The following is an 8,274-nucleotide window of genomic DNA, read 5'->3' on the forward strand; positions in this document are numbered from 1 at the left end:
AATATTCTCATACTCATATCAGACATGCACACAATAGCCCTGGCCAGTGTGGCTCAGTTGCTTGGAGCATAGGCATAGAAAATTATTTTGATGATCTCTAAGTGAATAAAGTCTTCAAATAAGTAATGTTTTTATTATCATGAAATGAATTCATCTGCACTAAATTGAAGGGCATCTAAATTAAAGAAAAAGTTAAATTATATAATATGTAAAGGAAATGGGTTTTGATTACTTTGAAGTATCTACAGTATCTCAATCAATAAAAGTCTTAGTAGACCACCTTATAAATCTTGCTTTAGTAAATGTGTGAGATTTGTTTCTAATTAATACACCAGTTGTTTTCTCTTTTGTGAAGAGGGTATTCCTAAAATACTTGAAGCTGCTCAAAAAATATTTGATCTTTGGCTCTGGCTGGTAGCTCAGTTGGTTAAAGTGTCATCCTGATACACCAAGGTTTTGGGTTCAATCTCTGGTCAGGGCACATACAAGAATCTACCAATGAATGCAGAAATAAGTGGAACAACGAATCTTTCTCTCCCCCTCCCCTCCTCTCTCTCTAAAAATCAATGAAAAAATACTTGATCATTTAAGATAATCAAAACTTTCCCCCATTAATTTTGCTTGTATATTAATCATTGCTGTTTTTCAGTTAGAAAAGTCAAACTTCAAACGAACCCTTGTCTGCACAAGGTCCAAATTATGAGAATCAATTAAGTTTTACTACTGTCGATGTAAGAAACATCCAAACCTGTAGAGAATTTTTATAAGAGTTTATTTGAGCCTTACTGATGCTATACGTCAGGGAGCAAGATCTCAAGTGCTCCAGAGAAGAGCAGTTTTGTAGCTTCTTTTATGCGTTTGAGATTGAGGAGGGAATGTTAGGAAGATTAGTGGAGGTGGGAGGAAGCAAGCAGGGACCCGATGACAGGACTGTTAAAATCTGGTGCTCTCCTGGGGGTGGCCAAGGTGGAGATGGAATTATAGGGTAATTAAGATGATGTGTTCTCCCGAGGGGTCTAAAAGGAGGTATTTATACACACAACCCAAGGACACGGATAATGGTGGGGAGAGGGACTGGGGAGGGGGATGGGACGGGGTGGAACGGGTCATTGGGGAGAAAAAGGGACATCTGTAATATTTTAAACAAAAAGAAAATTTTTTAAAAAAGGCACATTAACTTAGATGCCCAGGACAATGGACAGGGCTTGCTTAAGGCAAAGACAAGCCTTTTACTAAAAAGTTATATGCCTGGGGCATATCTACCCACCAGGGCCTGCCCAGTTAGGGACTTATGATAAGATCCCCTTGTGAGGTTATTTTCCATAGAACTCCCCCCCTTTTTTTTTCTGTCCACACTACATATAAAAAGTTGTTATTTGGATAAAGATGGGTAAATCTAAAGTGAGGAGAAGGAAGCTAATTAGCTCAGGTCCCACAGAAGATTTTTAAAATAGGCTTTTGTTCTCTAGAACAGTGATTTTCAACCTTTTTCACCTCATGGCACTCATAAGCTAATTACTAAAATTCTACAGCAAAAAAAAAAAAAATTCTATGGCACACCATAAAATATACTTTTTGTCAATCTAACAAAAAAAATGGGTGTGATTTTGATTCGGTCACACTGGGTGGCTATTGTGTTGGCTGTCATAATTTTGTTATGCTGAATACTATTTTATTTTATACATATATACATACACACACATCACATTTCCTTTACCCATTCATCCATTGATAGACATGTGGGTTGTCTCCATGCCTTGCTATTGTGAATAATGCTGCAATAAGTATGAGGGTGCGGGTAACTCTTCGAGACAGTCGTTTTGTTTCCTCCTGATGAATTCCAGAAGTGGAATTGCTGAGTCATAAGGTAGCTCTATGTTTAATATTTTGAGGAACCTCCATACTTTTAGAAAGCCCTAAAGTTAAAACTTGGAAGCAGATAAAATAGATTCTTCCCTCGTATTTCCATTAAAACAACCAACTCCCAATTAACTAATTTAAAAATCTCATTGATTTTACAGAATTTCAGTCTTTACACACCTTGCCAGAAGCATGTTTACTGAATAGTGTGTTTCTCTTTATTTGCTCCTAGGCTGCCAGCTTGCTACATTTTAAGGCACATCTTCTGAATGAGATGGATTAGGAGGTGAGGCCTTCGGGAGGTGATTAGGTCATGGGGTGGAGCCCTCAGGAATGAAATTAGTGCCCTTCTATGAAGAGACAGGAGAGTGTGCTTCCTATCCCTGCTTTCTGCCATAAGGGGACTCAGTGAGAAGGCAGAAGTCTACAAACCAGGAATCTGGCTCTCAGCAGACACTGCATCTGCTGGCACCTTGTTCTTGAACTTCCCAGACTCCAGAATTGTGAGAAATAAATGTTTATTGTTAAGCCACCCAGTCTATGGCAGGCTGAAAGACTAAGACACCCACCATATGCAAAGCACGGTGCTGGGTGTCACGGGTTTGGAGTGAGGTCCTGCGGAAAGTGAAACACAGGCTGTGCTTTTCTCAGGCTCACCATGGAGGGTTGGGGAGATAGCGTCCTATGTAATCATAAGTGCAAAGTTCATTGGGAGACATTGATAAGGCTGCTAGGTCTAAGGAGACCTTTCAGTGTGGGGTTTGAACAAGGCCTGGAAGAAGTGATTACAAGCACAGTTGCATACTCCCAGGCATGAAAAATAGATACTGAGTGTAGACATTTTTGGAGAAGTGAAAGAGGCTGACAGATGAGACCGAGTGTGTTTGTGAGTTGGGAGAACGGCAGCGGAAGGGAGGAAGAGGGCATGTGGAGAGGTTGGGCAGCAAGGTGGCCAGGTTAGGAAGAGGGTGAAGCTAGGAGCCCTAGAGCTCAACACTTACCGAGGCCCTCACGCTCAGGTGCACCCCCTGCACCCACATAACTCTGAGAGTGAGTGCTCTGACCTAGGGGATATTAATTCTGTTGGTAATGAGAAGTGATATGATGATCTTGGCAGTCCTGAAAGATGGCCCCAAAAGTGACATGTTGGTGGCTCGGGAAAATAGATGAGTTAGGAAGCTTCTGCAGGAATCACAGGCCGAGGTAGGGAGGGGAACAGACTCAAGTCATGATGGAAGAGGGAAAATGAAAAATCGACTTGCAAAGATGAACAATTAAGAGTGATTGTCCTCAAATACACGTGGTAGAGATGCTAATGAATTTTATGCTGTGATGATTAATTTCATGTGTCAACTTGGCTGGGCCACGGTGCCCAGGTATGTGGTCAAACATGATCCTGGATGTTTCTGTGAAGGTGTTTTTTGCATGAGATTAAACTTTGAATTGGGGCACTTGCAGTAAGGCTGATTACCCTCCCAAATGCAGGTGGGCCTCATTCAGTCAGTTGAAGGCCTTAATAGAAAAAAGATTGACTTCCCATGAGCAAGAAGGAATTCTGCTAGAAGACTGCGTGTGGGTCTTCACCACTCTACACTGGGCCTCCAGTCTGCCAGCAGACCCCATCAGAATTTGGATTCACCAACCTCCTCTCTCTCTCTCAACCCTGACTAATACATATAGCATCACTAAAGAAGCTGGGAGCCAATGTCTTAGGCTTAGGTCCATGTTTTGCCACCTAATATCCATGTAGTCCTGGTTAAGTCCCTCGGAGTCTCTGTTTTGCCACATGTAAAATGACACGAAATGATCTTGCTTTGCCTATTAATGAAAACTACGGTATTTAGGGCAGAGGCGAGGGTGAAGCTAGGAGCCTTAGAGCTCAACATTTCCTGAGACCCTCTCTCTCCAGTGCCCACCCACATCACACACCCCTGAGAGTATCTCCTAGAACTTTGTCCTAGGTGTCTCTCTTGTCTTTTGCCCTTGCCCTGATTGAACAGAGGAGACATAGTGGACATTGGATGGAAGAGCCCATGGCCTGCCAGTTTGTGACCTCTCTGAGGGCAGGGAGCATATAGTTTTTATCTGTATGTTTATCTTTATATTCCCTACACCCTAGCATTGGGCAAAGGAGACTCAATAAATGTTTATTGAATGAATAAATATTTGCTTTGCCTGTTAGTGAAAACGACTGCATTGGGTATTGAATGAATAAATATTTTTTTAATGACACAGCCAGGGCAACCAAGGCAAATGTGGTAAGCAAATAAATACTGGGGCTCTAAATAATCAGTCTCCACACAGAAATTCAGCAAGGTATAAAAGAGCATTTGTTACATTAATGTGTCGAGAGAAGAATGAGTTCAGTATTTAAAACCTATTTTGCAATGTGTCGCAGAATGGAATGCATGTCACATAATCAAAATGTGTCTAACTTGCAATCAAAATCAAGGTCTGATACCCTTGACCCTAGAACAAAGGCATGATTCAAAGTGTAAAACTCCAAAGAAGAACATCCTGTAAAATGTATGACATTAGAATACTCTCCTCCTACATCCCTTCCTAAAGGGAATTGTTTTTTTAAAAAGAAATACAAATTGTTATTTTTTTTTTAAAAAAGGTACAAATGTCACTCTATTTCTAGATTTTGGCTTGCTATGTTACTTAATTATATTAAATGTCATTTCTGCTCATCCAACAAAAATCTTTCTTTTCATCATCTCTTTTTTAGGAATAATGTATGCGCAGCCTAAATAAATGTTCATTTGGGGACGTGAATTAATAGCACAGAATTTGTAATTATGAATTTAGTTTTACTTTTATTCTTACAGAGGTTTAAATTTCAGGAACAAATAGGAAGCTAAAATTCTCTTTTCTCTAGGGACCAAAATCAAAGAGAGAAAGTCAGCTAATCTCTTTCTTCCACACCCACTTAAACCCGTCAAATGAAGGCACCACACAGTTAGGGGCTTCTAACAGGTCCCTGGGTATTTAAATGATGGTGACTCTGGGGGCGCTGACTTCATACTCAATGAACTGCATTAGTAAAAGAAAGTGAGATTGATGATACCTTGTTCTATGATCAAATACATTAGTTGTCTAATAGATAAATGAATTTAGCATTTGTTTGATTTCAGAAGCGAGAACTGAGAGGTGAAATGCCCTAAGCCAACAGAGGTAGAAAGGCCTCTGCCTCCCCGGTTCCCACCCACCTCTTCTTCCTTCCCCTCCTTGGCGCCATTGCTATCAGTAAAACAAAACAAAACAGAACAAAAAAAACCCCTACTGTCAATTTTTAAATGTATTCTGTGGGGGGATATGCACAGCAATTAAAAATATTTTTTGGATTTTTTTTTTTATGCTTCAAAATGTAAGAAAAACAAAGACCTAGAACTTTGTACTTTGGTAATCCCTGTTGATTTTTTAAATTGCAAGCAGTAGATGCTTTTGATACAAAAATTCAAACAATACATAAATGTTTATATTTGAACTCAAAGTTTCCTTAGTTGGCCAATTACTTTCCTTATAGGAAACTCCTTTTAATGATTTAAGTGTCTTTTCAGGGGCAAAAATAAATTGGCTATCTCAGCATATAGTTCTTTTTAAAAGTTTATAGCCATTGAATTATAATATATTCTCCTCTGCACTTTGCTTTTTTCACTTAATAATATACCTTGAACCTCTCTTTGTATCAGCACATCTACTGTACTCTCTTTATAATGCCCTCTAGCATTCACTGCATGAAGGTACCCCAATTTATTTATTTAACCTGTCTCCTACTGCTTAGATGGGATGAAGGAGCATGTTATGCAACATACGCAACAAACTTAAATGGAGATGAGGATGGTGGGGGGGGGGGGAGGCACCGAGAGGAAAACAGTAAAAAAATAAAACAAGTAAAAAAAAAAAAGAAGTAAAAAAACAACAAAAAAAAACCAAGGTGAGAAAAGATAAAAGGGGTGGGAGAAAGGAAGGCCACAGAGAATAAGTATGGCCTTTATTTTATTTTATTATTATTATTATTTTTTAAATCCTCACATAAGGATATTTTTTTCCATTGCTTTTCAGAGAGTGGAAGGGAGAGAGAGAGAGAGAGGGAGAGAAACATCGACGTGAGAGAGACACATTGACTGGTTGCCTCCTGCACACGCCCCAACCAGAGCCGAGAATGAGCCTGCAACCGTGCTAACTGCCGTGGCTGGAATCGAGCCTGGGACCCTTGAGTCCGTGGGCCAATGCTCTAACCACTGAGCAAAACCAGCTAGGGCAAGTATGGCCTTTAGAGGTAGGTGACAGAGTCCACAGAAAGACTCTGGCTGGTCAAAGTGGGAGAGAAAGCAGACAGCTCAGATCCCAGTCTCATCAACTCACCTTGAGACTGTAGGCCAGACCTCCATCACTCTGCCTGCCCCTCAGTTTCCCTACCTGTCAAAGAGGCATGAGAGCACCCCCCCCCCCAAGATGGGGAAGACAAAATGACCAAACAGCACAAGAATGCTTTGGGATGTTAAAAGCAGGAATGAAACGACACAGGGCCAAGCCTGTGGGGTTGATGCGGTTCTGTTTAGCAGTAGAGCACGTGTAGTGTTCTCACTGGGCCCTTGGAGAAATGGGAAACGCGAGAGTCCTGAGTTGGAAAAAAGGAACGGTCTGTAATGTTTCCGTAGCAATTATCAGGGGCAGATAGCCTGAGAAGGTCTCAATTATGGTGTTTCCTCCTGTGATGAACTGCTCATCTGTTCTGTTTCATCTTCAAGGACAAATCGCAGCTTACAACCCGCCCAGCTTGGATAAAGGACGGCGATGTTCCTGGGATCAGTCTCATGCGCCTCTCATCGGGATGGGCTCTGAGGCAGGAGGCAGCGGGCCCCACTCCCCATTGCCTAGCTCGGGTAAGACTGCACAGAGCATTTTCTGGTTTCAACTGATTCTGTTGAACATTGTAGTCCAACGCAGTACATTGATTCTATAGACTTAACCAGTTGGGCTGAAAATGTGTACATAAGTTTATGATTATTTTTTGGAAGTAGGGGTACTAGTGATGGTGTGGGAGTAATTAATGTCTCAGGTAGGAAAGGTGTTTAAGCTTGAACTTTAAAAAACAACTTTTATTTGCATTTATTTTATGCTGAATTTATTCCCAGGCCACACGTTTTTGTTTGTTTAATTTCTTCTGGGATATCTTTTTCTTCTGGGCAATGATCTGCTCTTTTTCAGTAAGGATCATCTCCATGTGGCCAGAGGGGTTCATTAGGGGTTAATCAGATCCGGAGCTCTAGAAGTCTGGAGGCGCATCTTGGCGGCTTTGTTCACCTGGATGAGCTCAATGACCTGAGCATTGACATCTAAACTCTTAGCCTTACTCTGCATTTTAAAACAAGTTCAGCAAAGACTCAGCACTCCTTTGAGGCCATCGACCTTGTGTCCTGCTCCACTCTTTGGGTTGGGCACCCCACCGGTGTAACAATGGAGTGGCATGCATTGCTTCTGTAAGGTGACATCTTTCAGAGATGTAGTGGCTTTTCAGATATGCGTACCTTTGATGGTCTGGGCAGTTTCATGGGGGTTCATGTTATTCCCACTCTTGGCGGATAACTCACCTCTGGTTTTACTGAAAAGATTAAAGCTAATTTGATAACTTGAGCTTGCTTGTCCTTCTCATTTTCTGTGGATGTATCTCTGTCTCTGTGGTGGTCTCCCAGTTTCGTCCTCTCCAGTGCTAACTCCTTCCCAGGCCCCTTGATCCGGCCCTTGGCCTCTTCCTAGTTCACTCTTCGCTGCCTGCACCGCCACATCTTAGGTCTCCCTTGCGACGGTTTTCAGACATGCCCAACCTTTATTCTATTGGAAAAGGCACACAAGAAAACTGAAGTGCCTTTGCTTGACCTTGCTGTCTCTTTGAGTCTATTTATTGCTTTCCTTTTGCAGCAAGACATCTCAATTTCCACCTGTGACATAGCCCCTTAGATTTGCTAGCTTCCTTTCTCCATCGCCGTTGAAATTGCATTCACAGAGGTCACCAAGGGTGTCCTCGTGGACCCGGCCCAAAGAGGGTATTGGTTTAGCCTCAGTCTTGTTTTCTCAGGAGCATCGATTTTCTTTCTGTTCACGTTTTTCTTTCAACCTTCCCTTCTGATGTACTTGTCCGCTTATCTCCAAGGTAGATTTCCCAAACTTGCCCACGGCATAGCATTGTGGCTAAGAGTCTAAGCTCTGACATTAGCCTGCCTGTGGATGAATCCTAACTCTGCCATGACTTAAATCATGGCCTTTGGCAAGGTCATCTCTCTGTGTCTCAGTTTCCCCATTCTTAAAATGGGGATCATAATAAGAATACTACCTCAGGTTTGTTGTAAGAATCAAACAAGATAGGCTATGTAATATATACTCCAATGTTTGGCACATAGAAACATT

Source organism: Miniopterus schreibersii, assembly GCF_964146895.1.
Source record: "Miniopterus schreibersii genome assembly, chromosome: 10".
In the NCBI taxonomy this organism is placed as follows: domain Eukaryota; kingdom Metazoa; phylum Chordata; class Mammalia; order Chiroptera; family Miniopteridae; genus Miniopterus; species Miniopterus schreibersii.